General features: G+C 38.8%; 1 long non-coding RNA gene across 1 annotated transcript; it reads left to right on the forward strand.

Moving 5' to 3' along the window:
• The first annotated feature begins 2,434 nt into the window (after positions 1-2,434).
• On the forward strand, positions 2,435-3,997 carry LOC147511659 (uncharacterized). The gene is made up of 2 exons (XR_015217047.1): positions 2,435-3,333; positions 3,414-3,997. It is a non-coding gene; the product is annotated as an uncharacterized LOC147511659 (long non-coding RNA).
• Positions 3,998-23,762: the final 19,765 nt, after the last annotated feature.

The raw sequence follows: 23,762 nt of genomic DNA on the forward strand, positions 1-23,762 counted from the left end.
CCTGGTGTATGGACACGTGTACTGTAGTGCAGAATGGAGGGTACTTATAAATATGAATTCATTGCGTCATGGAATTAGTCCTCGCAGGCTTATTGGAAATTTGGATCCATACATCCCAAACGATATAGCAACACCAAAATTAATTTATATGGTGAGATTATCAGGTTCTAACCAAGGTCATGTAACATTTTCCTAACAGCGCAAGCAACCATCAAAATCTGCAGAAAAAAAATTCTTAGTTTTCACTACTAATATAACGAACCAGAAAAAAACAGCTGATAATAATTTTAGAACTAAGCAGAAATAATCTATTCCCCAAACTGCGTAATTGACTGATGTTGTCCACTTAAAGATCAAGTGCTCAGCTCTCACGGCGGTATTTCGAAGTAAGATAGCAAGGTTGGTTTGGAATATCCACTGCTCTAATTTGAAGAATTCTTCAGTCAAGCCAGTTTTTGTCCCAAAATTGTCTTGAGTAGTTAACGAGAACAACATCCCAGCGTTATTTCGCATGCATTCTTGATGAAATACTTCAGCTGTTCACATGCATTATCACCGGGGCAAGACAAACTGAATCATACTCTTGTTTGGGTAAGAACTCGCCCAAACACACCAATGGTTTTGTAAGGGAGGTTGTTGTAATGAATTGTTGAGACTGTACTATTTCGACCAAATATGATCAAAACACTAAGTGATAATGAAATAGGTGAATAACGTAGAAGAGTAGTGAGGAAAGTGACGGTGATTGAGAGAATGATGAGACTGTACCTTTCGGTTGCCCACGTATCAAATTATCGATGGGATCAAGTCTCAAGAACGTAGTTTTGAATGAAAAATAGTTTGGTATTTATATAGGTAGAGTAGAGAATCCTTGTAGCTCAAGTATTCTTGTAGCTTGAGTAATTGTGATAAAATATAACTCTCAACTGATAATTATCTCTTTGATAAGAAACGAATCTGGACATAAATCAACGTACATTAGTGGCAAGTCATGTGGCTAAGGTTCAGCCTTAGACACATGAGTTAATGGGCCTATACATTGATCCATGATATTGTGAATTGGGCTTTAGCCCTGTCGATTAAATGAATAAAGTGGAGACCCCTACGAATGGACGTTTGCCATGTAGGTGGGGGTCGAAACACCACCCCCTCTTTGACATGCGAACAAAGTTCATATGGCAAAGAAGAAAAGAAAAATGTAAAAAAAAAATCGTAAGAAAAAAGAACGAACACACGATTTGCAAAGCGGTAGACAAACAGAATGATTTTAAAGCGGTAGACGAACAATAATATGAAATGAAAAATTAAGAACCGTAAAGTTGGTCACTCTGAAAATTAAGTATATAAGGCGTGCAACTAGAAACTGAAGTTGGAAGCTGATAACCAAATCTTAAAAGACCTTCTTTTTGTTGTGTACTGGTGTTCTGTTGGTTGAGTTTGAGTAGTCGACACTTCTTTTATAAGTTGACGAGATTCTACAAATTGGCATAAAAATAAAAAAAGAGTTGCTTCTGTGCAGCTTGTTACTTCTTGCTAACCATGGTCAAATTAATTCGAGATGTATTGTAACTCTGAACAAATTTCAATTTACAAAATAAAAAATTTCAAAGTCTGAGCGATGTATAAAGTAGCAAAGTCATGGAAATGGAATTCACACGTGAATGAATAACAGCTAAATAAATGCTAAACTACTCAAAATATACTTTCACTATCATATTATCGAAAAAAAAAAAAAATACTTTCACTATCAAATTGTAAAAGAGATGGCGCTATTGTCCAAAAGAAGTTGGACTTGAATAGGAAAGACACATGACTAGAATATGGGCCCCTAGAATATTGGACTTACACGTTGAAGAGAGAAATTGGAAGATGAGGATAATAGAATTAGATAAAAGATAAACCAGCGAGTCTCCCATGGTACGTTAAATTGTTTTGGATAACTGGATAAGAATTGGTACGTCAAATATGAACTGGACCATTTTCATAACTGGATAAGAATTGCACAAATATGAACTGGACGTTTTCAATTATATTTAAGTATCGATTTTTGGCAGTATTTTCAGGAGGGTTACTGTAAAGTCTCGGAGCTTGATTGATGTGGTGACTTGATGACAGTCGTTGGTGATGTAGATAGCAGCAGTAGCCATTTTGCTGAATTTTAGAAGATAAAGGTTTATCTTCATCAGAATCATATGGCTTCTTAACAGATGCACCTGCACTGGACTTCAAATGGAACTTTGACGACAAAGTCACATCATCTTCCGAATCTTCAGACTTAACATTGCTTTTCTGTGATTCTTCTTCAGGGTCATCATCGTCATTCCCATATTCCATGAGTTTGATCAAAGTATCTGGAACAGGATCTGATATTGATTTGGTAGGATTTGAAAATCTTGTGACCCGGCTTAGAAAATTGGCTTAACATTGCTTTTCTGACATAGAAGAACTAGGACCAGATGAAGTAAGCTCCTTCAAGACACTCGGGGAATTACTCTTTGGTGGTGCTGCCGAACCAGCTAGAAGTCTAAAACTCAATGGCTTTTTGTCATCAAAATTAGAAGTGGGCTTAGCATGATGCTTATTGAGATACTCTTTCTCCAAATTATTGTTTCCCAAAGTTGTTCCTAAATGGATTGATTTATCATCTACTAGAGTTGAAGAGTCTGTGTGATGAGGTTGAGCGCAAATAAGGGACAGGAAGGGCCGAACTTCTCAAGCATGCTTTGGGAGGCAATATTGACTCCAATGGGAACAATACATGAAGAAAATAACCACACGAGTCAGACTGACTCTGCTGATGCTAAATGGAAGTGGCTCTAGTTTGCAGACCAAGCCGAAAAATCCATTTTCCAGTTATGAGAAGAAAGATGAACCTTGGAACGAAGAAGAAATCGAGATGTTTAGAAAATGGATGCTAGAGTATACTGAACCTGTGGCGAGGAATTGTTTGGGTTTGTTTGCTTTTAGTTAATATAATTGTTGACTTGTTGACTTTGGTAGGAAGAACTGATCTGACGATTTATTTTATTTTATTTTATTTTTTGACACTCTAGGTAGAAACGACCATATTATACGGGCGAAAGATAATCGAGAAGAAGAAGATGCGATGACGATCGTAGACTTGGTGAGGTGGAAAGAATGTGACAGATATAGCGACTACATGAGGCTGCGGCATAATCTAGCTCAGGATCGAGCAGCTTCAAATTGGATCGGCTAGGATATTAAGCTTAAATTATTGAGTTTCAATAAAAATTAAATTTGGCCTATCGAAGAAGACGAAGAAAACGGAGAAAAGTGCGGAGAATATGACAAAGCGGAGTCGGAAACAGATATGTTAGTATTTTTTTATCAGTTATCGTAAAATTTTGGTTAAGTTTGAAAGACTGACGAAAAGTTTATTCTTGTCGTCACAGGTAGAAACGGCGGTACGACGGGAGAAAGAAATTCACGAAAAGACCGCGAATAAAAGTTTCGCTCTGTATGATCTCAATGCTTGGAAAAAATAAATAAGGTGAAGATAATTTTCAATCCGCTCGGAAAGTTAACGTAATGCGAATTTTTTGCCGCACGGAGAAACGGCGGTAGTACGAGCAAAATATATTCACAAAGAGTCAACGGAGAAAAGTTTTGCGTAACAAGGTGTCAATTAATGTCGTAGAAGAATGAAAGAAGTTTCGTTGAGAAAGATCAGCTCAATGTCTTATATCGCTGTCGGAAAGTTTAACTCGGAAAGATTCGCCCAGAAAAATCGGCTCAATGCCTTAGAAAAAATAATGAAACTGTTGGAAAGGTTCAATTCGCTCGGAAAGATTCGCCCAGAAAAATCGGCATGAAGCTGTTGAAATTGTTTGCTCGAAAAATTTCTCGTAGAAAGATCAGAACAATGCCTTTGAAAAAAAAAATTAAGATGGCATATAGTTTCGCTTGAAACGGAAAGAGTTGTACGAGTTGTATAAGCAAAAAACTGATAAGGAACCATTGGCTTTTCCCAAACCAATGATTATGTGATTGTGTGAATGTAATATCATAGAGCTAAAAATTCTTGTAATGAAAATAAAAATAAAGTATGTGTTTGCAATTAAATATCGTTGTGATGTCAGATAACATACCTGTGGAAAACTGACAATGTTGTTGAGTTATGTAGATGAAACGAAATAGAATGAAACACCCCATGTGGAGAAAAACGCCCCCAATGCTAACTTAACTTGGCAAAATTAGACTAAGCGAGCGTAAAAACGTTCAAACTTAGATTGACAAAGCTAAACGTGGTAACTTCGTCAGATTTTGCAATAGTGATAGTAACAAACTAAGCGAGCGTAAAAGCGTTCAAACTTAGACAAACGAAGCTAAACGTGGCAACTTCGTCAGATTTTGTCGTAGCGAAAATAACGAACTAAACGAGCATAAAAGCGTTCAAACTTAGACTGACGAAATTAAACGTGGTAATTTCCTCAGATTTTGTCGTAACGATAGTAACGAACTAAGCGAGCGTAAAAGCGTTCAAACTTAGACTGACGAAGCTAAACGCGGTAATTTCGTCAGATTTTGTCGTAACGATAGTAACGAACTAAGCGAGCGTAAAAGCATTCAAACTTAGACTGACAAGATTTTTTCGTAGCGATAGTAACGACTAAGCGAGCGTAAAAGCATTCAACTTAGACTGACGAAATTAAACGTGGTAATTTCGTCAGATTTTGTCGTAGCGATAGTAACGAACTAAGCGAGCGTAACAGCGTTCAACTTAGACTGACGAAGCTAAACGCGGTAACTTCGTCAGATTATGTCGTAGCGATAGTAACAAACTAAGCGAGCGTAAAAGCGTTCAAACTTAGACTAACAAAGCTAAACGCGGTAACTTCGTCAGATTTTATCGTAGCGATAGTAACGACTAAGCGAGCGTAAAAATGTTCAACTTAGACTGACGAAATTAAACGTGGTAATTTTGTTAGATTTTGTCGTAGCGATAGTAACGACTAAGCGAGCGTAACATCGTTCAACTTAGACTGACGAAATTAAATGTGATAATTTTGTCAGATTTTGTCGTAATGATAGTAACGAACTAAGCGAGCGTAACAGCGTTCAACTTAGACTGACGAAGCTAAACGCGGTAACTTCGTCAGATTTTGTCGTAGCGATAGTAATGAACTAAGCGAGCGTAACAGCGTTCAACTTAGACTGACGAAACTAAACGCGGTAACTTCGTCAGATTATGTCGTAGCGATAATAATGTTGCGATGAAAACATAATTATACCATTATAACTGAATGAAAAAAAAAACTTTATTGATCACCAAATCTTGAAAAGTGCAAAGATAATAACAGAAAAGAAACAATTGAACTGGAACCAGATTAGCAAATTTTTGTCCGGTTTTTCATTCAACTTGTTAATTTTGTCCGCTCACTTAGTAAAATAATTTGTTGCGACGAGCAAGAAATGAACACTGTCAAGAGCTGTCGGAAATAAACCAAAAATGTCAAGGCCCCATTTCGCAAATGACCAAGGTTTATGGATTGGATAACGCTTCATCGCGAGAAGTTGACCCATATCATATATCATGTGTTTGACAAGGCACACACTTCTTGGACAAACGCTTAACATCCTTTGGCATGTATGGCCACCAATACCATTGGGTCATTGCTATGTGAGCGAGACTTCACCCCCGGGAATTCATGAGCATCGTCAGCTGCATGATCGTCGTCGGTAGATACCGAGATATTATCAGTGCCAAGCTCGTTGAAATCATCTGACAGCATAAGTGGTTAATCCAGTGTTGTCGTTACAGTGACGACTTGATTTTTCACGGACAAGTATGCGATAGAATCAGGATGTCTTACATCATAATGCGGATACTGTACAATACTGATAGATGTAAAATTTCATGCAATTCGTTGAACGAAGTCCAAATAAATGCTCATTCTATCATTGCGAGCCGCATATTATCATTCAAAGTGGCTAGCGACTAATTTAGAATAATTAATCGTGAACTTAGTTAAGCCCTAACTGAAGAGTTATGCATTATACCGCCAAATGACAGTTTTGTACTCGGCCATATAATGTGAAGCGTTAAAAACTCAAACGCAGAGACCTCACAATTATGTCTTCATTCAGCTTCAAGATGACAAAAACAAAACCGGAGGTGGACTCATTATGCGAACTATCGGTGTAAATCTAACAATCAGCAAATATATCCGATAAATATTTCAAGTCATCGCCCCCGGGAGGTAATGTCAATTAGGGATTGACGTTTTCCTCATCGAGTAATGCGTTCGACGTAGGAATATTGTCAATAAGAAAATTAGTCATTAGCGAAATCAAAGTTTGTCTCTGTTTAATTGTACGAGTGTCAGAGATAATGTTGTAAGCGCTAAGGTAACTTTTCCATTCTACGACTCAATTCGTAGATATTGCAAAAAAACTTGCACAACGGATATTGAGTATAAACTTCGACTATGCCTTCCTGGAAATAAGCTTAAAACGTCTGGCAGCATAAAACAAGGCCAATGCAATTTTCTTAATGCAAGAATGCCTCGATTCAGCTGATATAAGAGTCTTGCTAACAAAGAATATGAGAGGACTATCGGTACTATGAAACGGCAATGGACAAATATGAATTGGATATGTTTTGCTGAGATTCGTGAAAAGTAACCATTGCGAAGTCTGTATGTATCGTCTTGAACTCGTGGGTAACCATTGTGAACAGCGAGAATCTAATCACCACCACGTAAATGATTCCACATGCAACTATGTTGTTGGTGTGTGTTACGTTGTGGTGTGACAAATACAACACCATTTGTGAGAACTCATGGATGACGTACATTGCGAACAATAGGAATTTCATCCTCACCATGTAAACGATCCCACATGCTATGATGTCATTGGCGTATGTTACATTGTGGTGTGACAAATACAACATCATCTTTGAGAGAAATGGTTTGTTTTAGATGACGTTTGTAGTAGTTGTTATATTTGTCGTACACTCGTGCACTTTTGAAGAAGTGTTTCTCGAGACATATGACGGACATTATCCGCAACACATGACGAAGAATCGTCAGAGACAATAACTTTGTGCCGCAACGGTAGCCGGGTCGCATGCAATCGGGTGTTAAAAAGGAATGGGAGGGAGTAGTCCTATACCGCTAGGTTGACTTTGAACCTCACATTCGTGATGATCGTCAGTAAGTGCATCGAGAACTTAGGCTCGTCGAGTATTCGTCATAATTTTTGTAGAACGTGATCGTCGGTTTTGAATAAGAACCGCAGACGGCGCTAATTATGTTTCGACCAAATATGACCAAAACACTAAGTGATGATGAAAGAGGTGAATAACGTAGAAGAGTAGTGAGGAAAGTGATGGTGATTGAGAGAATGATGAGACTGTACCTTTCGGTTGCCTACGTATCCAAATTATCGATGGGATCAAGTCTCAAGAACGTAGTTCTTAATGAAAAATAGTTTGGTATTTATATAGGTAGAGTAGAGAATCCTTGTAGCTCAAGTATTCTTGTAGCTTGAGTAATTGTGATAGAATATAACTCTCAACTGATAATTATCTCTTTGATAAGAAACGAATCTGGACATAAATCAACGTACATTAGTGGCAAGTCATGTGGCTAAGGTTCAGCCTTAGACACATGAGTTAATGGGCCTATACATTGATCCATGATATTGCGAATTGGGCTTTAACCCTGTCGATTAAATGAATAAAGTGGAGACCCCTACGAATGGACGTTTGCCACGTAGGTGGGGGTCGAAACATGTACCTTCAATGGCTGCCTACGTATCCAAATCGTTCTCTGGAATCAAGTCTCTTAAATGAACGTAGTTCTTTGTTTCAAAGGACTGGGGTATTTATAGGATAATAATGAGAAATATCATTTCCTTAATTGCTAGAAAATCTTATGTAATTATGTAAAGTCTTAATATGGAAGCATATCTTGACAAATATGTTTTCTAAATCTAAACCTGCTATATCTAGCTTATGGCACCATAATTTTAGGCAGGGCAGGCATGCCATAATTTTGGGCAGGGCAGGCACGCCATAATTTTGGGCAGGGCTGGCATGCCATAATTTTGGGCAGGACAGGCACGCCATAATTTAATTTTGGGCAGGGCAGGCACGCCATAATTTTGGGCGGTTCGCGCGCCCGTATTTTTTAGGCGGGGACACGCCATAATTTGGGGGCGTAGCGAGCACACCATAATTTTGGGCGGCGCTGGCATGCCATAATCTTGGGCATCGTGCCTAGTAGTAAGTGGCACTATAATGGTACCCAACGATGGTTGTTTATAAGGGTGCAGATATGGTGGCACATACACCGCCCCCTCTTTGCCGGATGGAACTAGTTCCTTGTGGTGAAGAATAATAACAAAAACTGGTTCAAAAAGTATGCGACAGTGGAAGTTATAAACGAAGGTGAAGATTGTGAAAAGAAAGCAACCAAAGGTTGTTTGCTTGGCATGAATGCCTAAGGCTGTTTGTACGACCATGAAATTGATCGTTGTTTTTGTTCATTGTTTAGTTCAGGCAACACCAGTGGTATGAAAACACTCAACACTAATGAGATGGAGAAATTTTTTGGGCGTTAAACGTATCGCAGTCGCCCCCAATTGTTGGCATTTCACTGGAGAAGCAACCATATTCTACGGCAGTTGGATAGATATTCCAACTATTCAATGTCAACCAATGCTTACCCCCAGTTTTAAGTTGTGTATAAAATATTGGTGAAACTTGAGCTTTGTTGTAAAATTTGAGCTTTTGTGGTGCATGGATTGCAAATGCAAACTCCACGACTTTGTGGCGCATGGAGAGAGGTGTTGCAAACGCAAACTCCATGACTTTTTTGTACATTGAGAGAGGTGTTGTAAACGCAAACTCCATGACTTGGTGATGCACGGACTTTTTGGTGCATGGAGAGAGATATTGAAAATGCAAACTTCATGGCTTGGTGATGCACGGAGTAAGGTGTTGCAAACGCAAACTCCATGACTTTTTGGTGCATGGAGAGAGGTGTTGAAAACGCAAACTCCACGACTTTTTTGTGTATGGAGAGAGGTGTTGAAAACACAAACTCCATGAATTTTTGGTGCATGGAAAGAGGTGTTGCAAACGCAAACTCCATGACTTTTGAATTTGTATATGTTTTGTATAGTTGAGCCTTCATATCAACTGTTTGTCTTTAAGAATGGTAACTGAGTAATTGATATATATTATTTTTGACTAACTAACTGAATGGAAATAAATAACTATGGAATAATGCATTTTATTGATGATTGATAATCTGAAAAACAAAAGAAGATTACTTCAAGGACCAGTTCTAAGGAACTGTCGACCCAAACTACTAATTGTCTGGCTTGATAAAACACATCCTAATCCAGAGCTGGATTTGTTGTGTGAGCCGTTCGTGTAAACCATCCATGAATCGGGTGATGGGGCCGTAAGATTTGTTAGGCCTTCCTCGCCCCCAACTGCTGGCGCTTCACTAAAGATACCTTCGTCTTGGTTGACTTCAGGGATGAAACGTCGATAGGGAAATCTGCCATTTGGGATGCAAGTGCATGACCCTTTTCTGAAACGCGAGATTCAAAATTGATGCTATAAGCATTTAAGTAGATGTCCCATTCCGCGAGTCTACTTGATTCCTGGGCACTTCGGAAAACTTTGAGTAGAGGATATTCCGTGTATACTTTGACCAATCTCCCTTGGAAATATGGCTTGAGACGTCTGGCAGCATGAACCAACGCTAGAGCAATTTTTTCAATTCTCGAATATCTACTTTCCGCCCCCGTTAGTGTTTTACTAATGAAGAAGATCGGACGACCGTCTTCTCCATCGATGAACAGGACTGCACTTACTGCAGTATCTGTAGCGGCCAAGTAAGCTCTAACAGGTTGCCCTGTAGCTGGGCTTGGCTAAGATTGGTGGTGAGACCAGGTAGTTCTTGATTGATTGAAAGGCATTTTCACAATCATCATTCCACCTTTGCCGAAGTCTTTTAACGCCCGAAAAGAAAGGGCGACACCAAACCGAAAGTACTTAGAGATGAAACGATTTAGTCTTTGCTAAAAGCTCGTGGAGTTGTTGAATCTCCTTTTTTGTTTTTGGAGAGGGCATGGCTTGAATGGATCGGATCTGTTCTGGGTTAGCTTCGATGCCTCGATGAGTCATCAAATACCCTAGAAATTTCCCTGATATCAGTCCGAAAGCACATTTCAAAGGATTTAGCCGCATGTTGAATTCATCAATTCTGTCAAAAACTGATTGTAAGTCAGAGATGTGATCTCCAATGTGTTTGGATTTTACAACCATGTCATCAATATAAGCCTCCATTGTCTTGCCCAACATATCTCCGAATATGGTGTCGATCATCCTCTGGTACGTAGCCCCTATATTTTTTAAACCGAAATGCATAACTTGGTAACAAAAAATCCCTTGGTCAGTTATGAATGCAGTTGCTTCTTGGTCCTTCATAGCTAGTGGGATCTGGTGGTAACCCGAATACACATCCATAAATGATAATCGTGGGTAGCTAGACGTAGCATCCACCAATTCTGATATTCGTGGGAGAGGGTAAGGATGAATCGGGCAAGCTTTGTTAAGGTTTGTGAAATCAATGCACACTCTCATTTTATCCTCTTTCTTGGGTACTGCAACCACATTACACAACCACTGCGGATATGAAATTGGCCGTATAAACTTAGTTGAGAGTAAACGATCAATTTCCTCTCTGACTTTGAGTTTTCTTTCTGGGGCCATGTGCCTAGGCTTCTGCCGAACTGGCTTGATGGTAAGATCAATGTCAAGTGTGTGACATGCAACTTCTGAGCTAATTCCTGGCATCTGCTCGACTAACCAAGCAAAAATCTTTTTGTTCTTTCTGAGGAGTGTTACCATTTCCTTTTGTTCATTTTCCGTCAGTTCTGCCAATATGAAAGTTGTTTCTCCGCCTAAATTCTCAATCTGAACTTCTAAGAGGCGGTCTATGGTCGGCGGTCCTTCATTTCTTGAACTAGCAGTGTAAATATTGTGTGGGACTGATTCTAATTTAGATACTTGTTGTGAATTACTGAGAATTGTATTTCCCCGCATATCCAACTGACGATATTCCTCCAAGACCTTTTCGTGACAGCTGTGGGAAGCCATCTGGTCGCCGCGCACCTTACAAATTTTGTCAAGAGATGGGAACTTTATTGCCTGGTGAAATGTAGAGAGACTCACTGGCCCATCTTTCTTTGTGGAGCCAGTCTTTTCCTAGGATTGCATTGTAAGGGGATTTGCAATTCATAAGAAGGAATTCAATGTCGATTGACTTGTCTATTAGCGTGACTGGTAAAGAGACTCTTCCTACTGGGGTTGTTGTTGTTCCGTCAAACCCAATGATTGGATTATTTTATGCAATAATTAAATTTTCTGACAGCTGCATGTTCTTGTAGCAACCTGCAAAAACGACGCTGACAGAACTTCCAGTATCTATCATGATGCGCTGAACTCGTCATAATCCAACGAAAGCTAAGATGACGACAGCATCATAATGAGGATGATGGACGCCAATTAGATCTCTATCACTAAAACATAGGGGACCGAGGGCTCGTAGTTTTGAGGCAATTCCTTCAACAAAATCAATGTTATTGACGTGATAAAATTCACGCAAGAAACCGAACTTAGCTCGTTGTTCACACTTTTGCCTTGCTCATGAAATGTCATTGATTTTGGCACGACCAGCTAGTATGACATTGTGGCTAGTCATTGCTAAATTTTGCTTCACAGTTTTTGAAAGCAAAAACTCGTCTAATTGTCCCTTGTCGACTAGTCTCTGTATTTTTCCCTTAAGGGATCTGCACTCTTCTGTTTCATGGCCGAAATCATTGTGGAAGTGACACCAAAAATTTTTGTCACGTTTAGACTTAATGTGTTCAAGTAAGGGCATCGGAGGAAAAAGTAAGTTGCGTCCCTTGATCTTCTCATATATCGCATCATACTTGACATTTAATGGAGTGAGCTTCATTTTCTCACGAACTGTGTTAACATTTTCAGATTTCTATTGTTGCCCTTCGGATATGTTTTGCTTATGTTTTCCTTTACCTTCGTTTGAGTATTTACTCCGAAAGTCTTTATCTCTAGAAGCTTTTGATCTAACATCTTCCTCCACATTAATGAACTGTTGCGTTTGTGCAAACAAATCGGACTTTGATTGTGGGGGGTCCCGTACAAAGGAGTTGTAGATTCCCATTTTATCAAAATGAACTCCTTCCTTAAATGCATGAATGATCATTACGTCAGGGACATCGGTGACCTCTGCTTGTACTTGGTAGAAACGAATTACGAACTTTGCCAGTGCTCCATCCTTTTGCTGCTTGGTGTTAAGCAAGATGTTGACATCCTTAGGACGTGTCCAATTATGCTTAAACTAATCTGTGAACTGGTTTGCTAATTCCTAGAATGATGCGATAGATTGAGCTGGCAAGCTGGAAAGCCAACGTAGAGCTTCTCCTTTTAACGTAGACGGAAAAAGTTTGCATAAGAGGGGGTCATCTCTGTGCCAGAGAATTAGCCTACTTTTAAACTCCATAATATGATCGTTCGGGTCACCTCCTGCTTCTTTGAACGTAGGAAGTTCTGGTTGTTTGAATCCTTCCTGATGCTCTGCATTTTGTATCTTTAGGGAAAATCTCCCGACGACATCTTCGTTCACTGCAAGGTATTTCCATCGTGCATCAGCGACACCCACGTTGGTTATTGTTTTCTTGACAATGTCTTTGATTTGTTGTTCCGTGAATGGTGCGCCTGTGAATTCTAGATTTCTGATTTGAAAAGTAATTTCACCACATTTCATCTCACGGTGTTGTCGCCCCCAACTATTGCTTGCTTCAATATTTGGCTGGTTTCTTGGGCTGCGAGACCTATGTCGATAAAAAGGGCTAAGTTGTCGAACTGGGGAGGCGTTTCTTTGGTGTCGTCATACTCTAGGCTGACCTTTGTTATCATGTCTGTATCGGTTTGCTGCATTCAAGCCATGTCTAAGGTCATGTTGCAATTCGTCTCTGAGGTCCTGATCTTGGCGTCCAACATTGCGCCTTATGGTGGATGTTGTCCACCTTTCTGATACGCTATGATCAACCTTCAATGATCTTGTCATGTTATGACCACTGCTACGCCTAGTGTTGTTGGTATTTCGAGATCTGGATCGCCTTCTTGAATGGGATGTATGTCTGCTTGACCTTGAGTGATTATGATGATGCTCAGGGACAGGCTCCAATGGATGGGATGTACCGTAATTAAATTGTAGTCGATTGAATACATTCCGATTTTCACCAGATCTGGGGGCTCTTGCCGGTGTGGAAGATGCAGCATCGGCGTCATCCCTTTGTACTTGCTTCCCCTTATCCAGTTGCTTTTGTAAGTAGTTGTTATGTTCTTTCTCTTTTCTGAATCTATGACGCAACACTTCTAAAGGCACATCTTCATCTCCTATCTCCATATTCTCTGAATCCGCTTTGTTTGCCTCTAGATCTTGAGAATGAGTTATTGGAGCCTGAAGTAGTGTACGTCTAGATCTGCGTTGTAGTGGCACCTGGAGGTTTGAAGGCTGAGCTTGTAGATCTGGAGCGACTAGTTGATTCATCAAGGTCTGACTAGTCGGAACTTCGGGATTGGGTAAGTTGTTTTCTTCTTCTTGTTGTAATCTTGCGTTCTTGCTCACTTGAGATCTTGTTATTTTTGCCATTACCGAATCTTGGAAGAAAGAACGTGGACGAAGGTTCGTTGGTAAGAACCACAGACGGTGCCAATTATATTTGGGTAAGAACTCGCCCAAACACACCAATGGTTTCGTAAGGGAGGTTGTTGTAATTAATTGTTGAGACTCTACCTTCAATGGTTGCCTACGTATCCAAATCGTTCTCTGGAATCAAGTCTCTCAAATGAACGTAGTTCTTTGTTTCAAAGGAATGGGGTATTTATAGGATAATAATGAGAAATATCATTTCCTTAATTGCTAGAAAATCTTATGTAATTATGTAAAGTCTTAATATGGAAGCATATCTTGACAAATATGTTTTCTAAATCTAAACCTGCTATATCTAGCTTATGGCGCCATAATTTTGGGCAGGGCAGGCACGCCATAATTTTGGACAGGGGCGATACGCCATAATTTTGGCACGCCTATAATTTTGGGCATGACCATGACATAATTTTAAGGTGGCAGCACGCCATAATTTTAAGGGCAGGAATGCCATAATTTTAATTTTTGGGCAAAGACGCGCCATAATTTTAAAGCGGTGACAGTGCACGCTTATAATTTTGGGCAGCGCAGGCACGCCATAATTTTGGGCGGCACTGGCATGCCATAATCTTGGGCGTCGTGCCTAGTAGTGAGTGGTACTATAATGGTACCCAACGATAGTTGTTTATAAGGGTGCAGATATGGTGGCACATACAACTCCCTCCGGTTGATGAATTCGTTCCAAATATAAGTGGGACACACTTTAATTGGGACAATCTCTGAAGTCATTGGAGGCTGAATGATTAATGGAGAGATACTTCAGATGTGTGGATCTTTCAAGAAGTAATGCTATGAATTGCATCTCGAGGTCTGAATACTCAGTATATAGCTCCAAATACTTTAAGTCAGAAAGTGGCAACGCTGATACCTCGCCATGAGATATGTTTGACAACCATAATCCCAAAATTAGGCGAGGCGCATATGTTAAACGCAAAATATGATCTTGTATGCGAACAATGTCCGCCCTTATATATGGAGTAGTGTGCAAAGATTTCTCCACGCTTTCGAAGCAACTCTCATTCTAGCCAAGTCCCTCATTGAGAGAAACGAGACAATCTGATCGACCAATAATGCATTCAGGAAGGTTGAGGTGGTTCCCCGCATCCTAGTTAACTTGCTAACGCTTCAACTGCAAATTGAGTCCTTAAGGTTGGAGTTTTATAACCGCCGTAAAAAGAAAGAGACCAAAATGGAAAGTTAAGTTTGGAATAGATGTCCAAATTGAAAACCAATTAAATACAAAGTTAGTTTTAGTCAGTTTGGGTATGGCGAATTATATTGAGATGGAAGATCTAATAGTGAAACAAACAATTTGCGGTATTCTAAGCCCAACCTCAGAAGGACCAAGCTGGGAGACCATTCAAGAGTGCATTAGAAAGATAGCGACACTACGAGCAATTGAAACAGGCGAGGACTTTGAAACAGTACGCATAGTAACCCAGTTGTCAATCGCTCATGCAATCGAGTACGAGTTTGAAAGGAGGACATTGTTGCCGGTTGAGATTGTATAGTGATATTTGTCCTATATGTCACGAAGATATGGAAAAAGGAGACGAAGCAGGATGTTTTGAATGTTTGCACACATTTCATAAGGAATGTATGCTTAAGTGGATGATCACAAAGCCCAACTGTCCTATTTGCAGGTTTGAGAGAGATGTAAATTGATATTCGATCTTGATCAATCACATAGAACGTAAACATAGTTTGTAGATAATTTTTCATGCGCAATTTAATATATATGGATTTATTTAGAGTATTTAACAATTTATTTTGTAGTTCTGTGGATTGTGGTTGATCTTTAGTGACTATCTACGTAGTAGTCGAGCAATTAAGGGAACTCGACTTACTCAAATATCAACCAAGCTAAACGAACGTGTAGGAATAGGGTTAGTTAGGGATAGTGAGATACCTCCTGTCCTCCTCCCCTAGTTCACAATTAGGGATACCTCCTCCCCTAGTTGCAATTAGGGATACCACGAGGGGGCTTATGGCCCCTGTTAGCCCTTTCCTAGGTCCACCCCTAATACCCCCAATTGCAAGATCCAACGGTAATGTTTCTTCATATGAAAATAAAAATCATTTTGTAGTCGTTGGATCTTGCAATTTGGGGTATCCTTCAAATTTTAAAAAATAGGTGGTATTCCTAATTGCAACTATTAATGAAGATATCCTAAGTAACCCGTAAGAATATATGTACCCTTGGAGGCCAAGTTTGTTCTATCTTCTTTTTTTTTTCGTCTTATTGAACATTGTTGCCTTCCAACTTTCAAGTAATCTTCCCAGTAAGCATCTGGCAGCACCTAGGCAAAACCGTAAAAGATGGTAATGTATAATTAGAACTTTAAATAATGTATTCGTGGAATACGGCCTATTTTCAATCACAATAGATCGAATCACAATTTTCAAGTTTTACCAACTGTGTATGCTCAAGATAAATTTGCGTGGATATATGTTGGCAATAGTCCAATATCATGATTACTAGTTTGTAGGCCGTGCATACGCACCGGCTCTTTTGAAAACATTTAGATTTTTTTTCTAACCCATTGACTACCGTTTTAGTCGATAGCCCGTTTTAATTTTTTAACAAATTGTTTTAAATAAAATTTTAATTAAATTTTAAAAACCCGTTTTTTCAATTGGAAAAGAGATTTTGTTTTAATAGGAGAATGATTCCCACTTTAATTAGAAATATTAGAATTTGTTTTAATAGGATAAAAACTCTCAAAAATTTCCATTTTTCAAATAGGAGAGAAATTTCCGTTTTAATAGGAAATGACGTGAAATTTTAATAGAGCTCGAAAAATACCCCTTGTGGGAGCTTTAATATTAAGATATAGATAAATAGATTTGAAGAATCAGATATGAAAACTATCAGACTCTAAGAGGGCAGTTAATGCATGGTATCTTAGGTGCTGATCGAAGAGAGTCCTTGGTATTATATTGTCTATCTAAATGTTACTGCCACTATTAAATATTTATTAACTATGTATGAGCAGGTAGCTAGAAATAAGGCATGAGTATAGAGAATGTAACCATGTTGCATACTATATTGCAAAGTCTAGTGTTGCAGACGGACAAGGATTTATGTTTGGTATCCCTCCACATGTGTGAGAGATTTCATTCTAATGCAGGTTAGGGTCAGTCATAGCCCTTAAATGATTAAAAAAAAAGATGAAAACCAAGGTCTTGATGTAGAGAATGAAGCTAAAAGATCAAAGACAATTGGGTATGACAAAATTGCAATGAAAAAAAAATTGTATGCATCTTATGATATTACAAAGAAGGATGACCGTGCGTTACGAAGTAGGAAGAAGACGGTTCATATATTGAGATTTTCCAATCATTTTGCTTTGAAACTTCATTAATGTCAAGGGAAAAATGCATTATATTGTATAGGGAGGCTCATCTAATTTGTTTTTAAAATATTGGGGATAATTATGTTATTTAAGTGACATTAGAAAGGTTTTTATAAATTATTAATAGGGTTTTTTAGACTTTGTTTTGGTACCACTTTTTAGACCAATATTAGGATAGTACCAAATTTCAAAAAAATTATGAAATAGTACAACTTTTTTTTCTTGACCGTCAATTTACCGAGTTGACCATGTTCAATTTGGCAGTATTTTCAATATGGCGACATTACCCCTCTTGTGCCTCTCACGTGTTTTAGATAATTGTATGCATCTTACGATATTGCAAAGAAGGATGACTGTGCGTTACGAAGTAGGAAGAAGACGGTTCATATATTGAGATTTTTCCAATCATTTTGCTTTGAAACTTCATTAATGTCAAGGGAAAAATGCATTATATTGTATAGGGAGGCTCATCTAATTTGTTTTTAAAAAATTGGAGATAATTATGTTATTTAAGTGATATTAGAAAGGTTTTTATAAATTATTAATAGGGTTTTTTAGACTTTGTTTTGGTACCACTTTTTAGACTAATATTAGGAAATAGTACCAAATTTCAAAAAAATTAGAAAATAGTACAATTTGTTTTTCTTGACCGTCAGTTTACCAAGCTGACCATGTTCAATCTAGCAATATTTTCAATATGGCGACATTACCCCTCCTGTGCCTCTCACGTGTTTTAGATAATTAGGTTTTGGTACCCCCCACCCCACCCCACTAAATGAGTCAATTAGAATCCCCTTGATGGGAAATTAGGGCCTCTCCCCCATTACACACACAAAAAGAAAACAGTCAAATTGGCTAATCTAGGGGGTACCAAATCAATGAAGTCAATATTCGTAATCTCCATATACCAGCTGGAACACTACCTGAAATTTTGAACCAAAAAAACACCAAACCAAAAAAACACCAAGCAACTTTAAAAGCAACATCAAATTTTCGACATCAAACTACGCGGTTTTGGATAAACCGCGCCATATAGGCCACGCGATTTTTCCAAAACTGCGCCACTAAGAAAAAAAACCACCAAAATTTTGAACCAAAAAAACACCAAACCAAAAAAACACCAAGCAACTTTAGGAGCAACATCAAAAAAACACCAAGCAACTATGCGGTTTTGCCAAAACCGCACCATATAGCCCAAGCGGTTTTGTCAAAACCGCGGTTTTCCAGAAACCGCGTGCTATAACCATTTAACTCTCGGTTTTGCGATACTACCAAAACTCTTGAAGATTTTTTCAATGGATCATTCATCCTCTTCTGATTCATCTTCTTCTGATTCTTCATCGAGCTCGAGTTCTAGCTCGAGCTCTTCAAATGATAACACTGCAGTTAAAACTCGCAAATTAGTGGCTATTGCTCTACCTTTGGTTCGACATCGTCTGAGTTTATTGCGTCAGCAAGAAGCGGAGTCTTCTTATAGACCACATGGTGGTCCGAAGAAAGGAAGAAAATATAAGCCTAGTCAGTACGAGGCAACACTGACTCGTGTAAATGCTAACTACTTCGGTGCAAATCCTATATTTCGTGACCACGACTTTCGACGCCGATTTCGTATGGGTCAGTCATTATTTACTCGTATTTTCAATCATCTTAATCATAATGTACCATATTTTCAACAAAAAGTTAATTATGCGGGTAAGTTTGGGATTAACCCAAAAATAAAAGTAATTGCTACTATACGAATGCTTGCTTATGGGACTGCCGCTGATCTAGTAGATGATATGTTACATGTTGCTGAGCCAACTGTTCATGAATGCATGCGCTATTTTTGTGATGGAATTATTAGAATTTTTGGAGGTGAATACTTGCGCAAACCAAATGCTGCAGATATTCAACGTTTGCTTAAAGAGTCTGAGGAACGCGGATGGCTTGGAATGCTAGGAAGCATTGATTGCATGCACTGGCAACGGAAGAATTGCCCATCCGCGTGGCAAGGGTCTCACACTGGCCATAAGCATAAACCATCAGTGATTTTGGAGGCAGTTGCCGATCGTGACGCATGGATTTGGCATGCTTTTTTTGGAATGATGGGTTCTCACAATGATCTTAATGTGCTTGACCGCTCACCAATATTTGATGATATAGTCAATGATGAAGCTATTCCTTGTAACTACACTGTGAATGACCATCATTATGATATGGGCTATTACTTGGCTGACGGTATTTATCCTAATTATGCCACCTTGATTCAAACGATTGCTAAACCGACTATTGCACAAGACAAACATTTTGCAAAGAAGCAAGAAGCTGCAAGAAAAGACATAGAGCGGGCGTTTGGTATATTACAGTCGCTTTGGGCTATTTTAGCGAATCCGTGCAGGTTATAGTATTTGGAGAACATGGCTACTGTCACACCCCGAATTTCGACAAAATTCGGAAAAAACATTATTTGTTCCCGACTTTTCGATTTCCGAGGTGTGACGCACTCTCCACTTCCAAAAACCCATAAACAGTTTAAATATGCGGATAATTAAAAACCAATAAAAATTTTAACTTAAACAAGAGTCTTCTTCATTATAAAAATTTACAAATGAAAATACAAAAACATTGTCTAGACTGAAAATCTATATCACCTCAAAGAAAAAAAAAACATATCCTGAGATGCAACGCTAACGCAAACCACAAGCAGCAACCAATCTTCTTCAACACTAAACATGTCAATACTTATCAACTATGTTCATTTAATGAACACACCCGATAAGCAAACATGCAAATCGGGTCAGCATTATAAAAATGCTGGTGTGAGTAGCTCTAAAATATAACATATTCTTATACAACTATATACACAATCCATAAGGCAGTTAGTTCCTCCACCGAGGCGCCTTAACTTTCAACGACTAATATAACATCCTTAAGTATAATAATTTAGGCAGGTAGTTCCTCCACTGAGGCGCCTTAACTTCCCACTAACCACACAACAAACTATACGCATCATAAATAAGGCATGTAGTTCCTCCATCGAGGCGCCTTAGGTTCGAACTAAACAAATAACCAACCAAGCAGATTATATATGTACCGCATTTCATGCTCAATTACAGAGTGGGTCGTCTCTGCCCAAGTAATTAGTTTGACCCACACTTCTACAAAGCCATATACAATCATATATTTAAAGATATATAGTTAACCAACATATTACCATAATTATATTATTTACGGCTTTCTTTGTGTATCTCTAAAATTCACGTCGTATCTATGTCTTATCTAGTTTCCCTGGCTACCACAATCGCTTCCCAACGCCGAACATGTACATCCACATGCCGCCCCTTACATAATGAACCACTCCGTGCGTAACTACCCTGAGCGGGATGCCGCACACCAGGTAACCCTCACACGGAAGCCATTATGTAAGTACTGCCACTATTCGGCATAAAATATTGCGCGTCTCGTTCTATTTTGCGAACGAAATAATCAATCCACTATTCGGCTATGCGAAGGGCCATTCAGATTCACTGAAACGCCAAAAGGGCCAATCACATTACTTACGCCCGAAGGCCATTCAGATTCACTGAAACGCCAGGAGGGCCAATCATATCACATATGCCCACACAGGGCAAATCACATGAGTTGTGGTAGTCAGGTTCTAGGATTTTCGTTACGTAATTTATTCCGGTGTCATACATTTATGACTCATAATCATTCCACTATATCACGTGCAGGTCAATTACCTTATTGCACTAAGCCACAATATTTAGAAATATCTCAATTATATCTCATAACCACTTTCATTCTTTCACATGCCAATATATTATTGCACTACGCCACAATCCCGTGGGAAATAACCACAAATACTCTACTAGCATCTCACAGATAAAATAATGGAGTGTCTATACATTTATTTCTCCAAAACTATTGCATTTAATATATATATACCAATATATGATATAATGTCACAATATCAACGTCAAATCTCAATTAGATAATGACAAACAAGGTTATACAATGTTCGACAATATTTTATTATTACTATAGTCCATAAAATCAAATATGTGAAAAACTGAAAAAAAAAAAAAAAAAAATCAACATTCCACAGTCAATGGTCAAAGGTCAAAGTCAACGGTCAAAGTCAACAGGCAATGGTCAACGGTCAACAGTCAAAGTCCACCCGTCATTGTCAAAGTCAAACTGTCGTTCCATGTTTAACAGGTTCAAGGTCATAGCCATGGTTCGTGGCTAAGGTCAATGTGCATGGCTCATGGGCTCCTGACTAAGGTAATGGTTCGGACCCAACTAGCCAACCCCAAACCTTAGAACCCGGCCCCAAAAGTCTATATGTTGAAAGACCCGTTTGGATCTCTATTAAGTCCTATGGACTGGCCTCGAACAATATTAGAAACTGGCCCAAAAACTTTAAACTGAATTGGTTCACAAATTAAACTAAACTGGTCCGAAACAAAGGATTAATCCGGCCCAATAACTAACTAGTGTTTAGGCCCAAAAACTTTAAAACGAAACCGGGCCCAACAATTTAAAACAAAATCGGGCCCACCAACTTAAACATTTCGGCCCCAAGGCCCAATAGCTAACAGGGGTAGAGAAACTAGAATGTGTTCGGGAGCACCGGATCACATTCCCTTTCTTCTCCCTCCAACAGATCCAGCACCGCACCAGCTACCAAAATCCGGCCACCACTCCTCCACACACCACCCATTTTTAACCAGGCGGTTTTAATCCCTGCGAAAAACCCACTAATTTTAATTAACGCCCCAACTCGATTTATTGACTCCATCTCCTACCTCCAAACTAGATCTAGATAAATTTCGACCGCCATTAATGGCTTTCTCCAAGCTCCCAACACCCCCATTTGCATCCCTTACACACTACATTAGCCACCCAACATCCAACCACACTTCAACAAAACAAATCAACAAAACAATCAACGAAATACAAAAAACGATACTGGGGTTGTGATATTGCTCTTTTCTACGTCTTTAGAGTTTGAACTCTCTAAATTGGTACAAAAGCAACTCAAAGTTCCTTACTCACGATTTTCGTTTTCGTAGAGCTAAAGTAAGGATTCGAACCAACCTAAAGTCTAGGACAACTACAAATTGTTTGTTACTCTTAGGGAACTAATGAGTAAGGTTATATTACTAATGCTAGGTTTCTTTCCTACACAACATTAAGAAAAACATTAAAGTTTGAAATCATGCACTTAATACAAAAGACAAATTACTAAAGAAAGAAAAGTGGAGAGCTAATCCTCCTCATGTGAAACTAACATTTAGTTGTTGATTTGAAAAGATTTATTGATTCTTCCTAGACTCATAGACAAGCCCCTAATGGAAAAAAAAAAACTTGATCCCTAGCATGCATGGCTCACTTAAGAGCTCATACATGCTAGCAAGTGGAACCAAGCAATGACTTATCTCTAAGCTCATTGCTTTGATTCCTAACTAGACACTACACCAACTATCATTTTGGGATAGGATGTAGAGCTAGTTGTTCTTCCTAATAACCTACCAAACCAACAACAATTGTTTTTCCCTCACATAAGTTGGATTAACTCCCCAAAAAGGAAGTTAGCTCATGATCCTTGGGACAAGGAAATTACAACTAGAAAAACAAAAAGAGAGAGAAAGAGGAAGAAGATAAACAATCAAACTCACTTCTTTTTATTTTCTAGAAGAAAACAATTGTTTCCTCCATTAAAACTATTACAAGCTTCTTACCAAAACTAAAAACTAAAACTTAACTCTCCTCTTTCACTAAGGAACTAAAATAATACCATGTAAGGAAAATAAGTCAAGGGAGTAAATGGAGTGTCCCCCACCCTTGTCTAATTTCTTCTCCATTTAAGAGAAATCTCATTTCCTCCCACGTGAATCATCAAACCACATTAATTCATTTTTATCCACCACATTAAAACAAAGTGACACCTTGCCTTTTTTTCACTATTAACACCTAATCTAATTTATTACATGCAAGGTGTCAACTTTGCACCAATAATTTGTTATTTTTGTCTTGACATGCTCCATGATTGATGACTCATCCAATCTTGTGGCCCCGCGATAGTGGGTCCATAATGCGATCTAGTGGCGGTCCGTATTTGGGCGGTTTACAACTTCCGCTATCGCGTAGAGTTCATCATACGATTATGCGAAAGCAGCTCTCTTGTCGATTCGGAATCTGGTTCGAGAGGTAGGAGCTTTGGAAGTTTGATGCTTCGTGCGATTTGGAAGAATTCATATATATCGCCGTTCCTCGTGTTTTATCGCGAGGTTTAACCAATATTTCTATGTTTACTTCGCAAATACCGCAAAAGTATGAAAACATATTTATTTCATGATTATTAAACACATAATTAACCAAATTTATATGTCTCAATGGGGTTTCATAATACACTTTTGGGTGCTTATCGGTTCTTTTTACCATTAACGGGTCGGTCGACCCGGCGACCCACCAAACTTTAACACCCTTCACACGTACACCATCAACCAACGTCAAAACTAAAGAGTTCAACAAAATTAATAGGATTTCGTTCCCTTTTTTTTTTCTCTGGGCGACGCCATTAGCGCCTGTTCAAAGCTTGAACAGAGCTTCCACAGGCGATTCTAAACCCACATCCAAACAA

Source organism: Coptis chinensis, chromosome 3 (genome assembly GCF_015680905.1).
Source record: "Coptis chinensis isolate HL-2020 chromosome 3, ASM1568090v1, whole genome shotgun sequence".
Classification (NCBI taxonomy): domain Eukaryota; kingdom Viridiplantae; phylum Streptophyta; class Magnoliopsida; order Ranunculales; family Ranunculaceae; genus Coptis; species Coptis chinensis.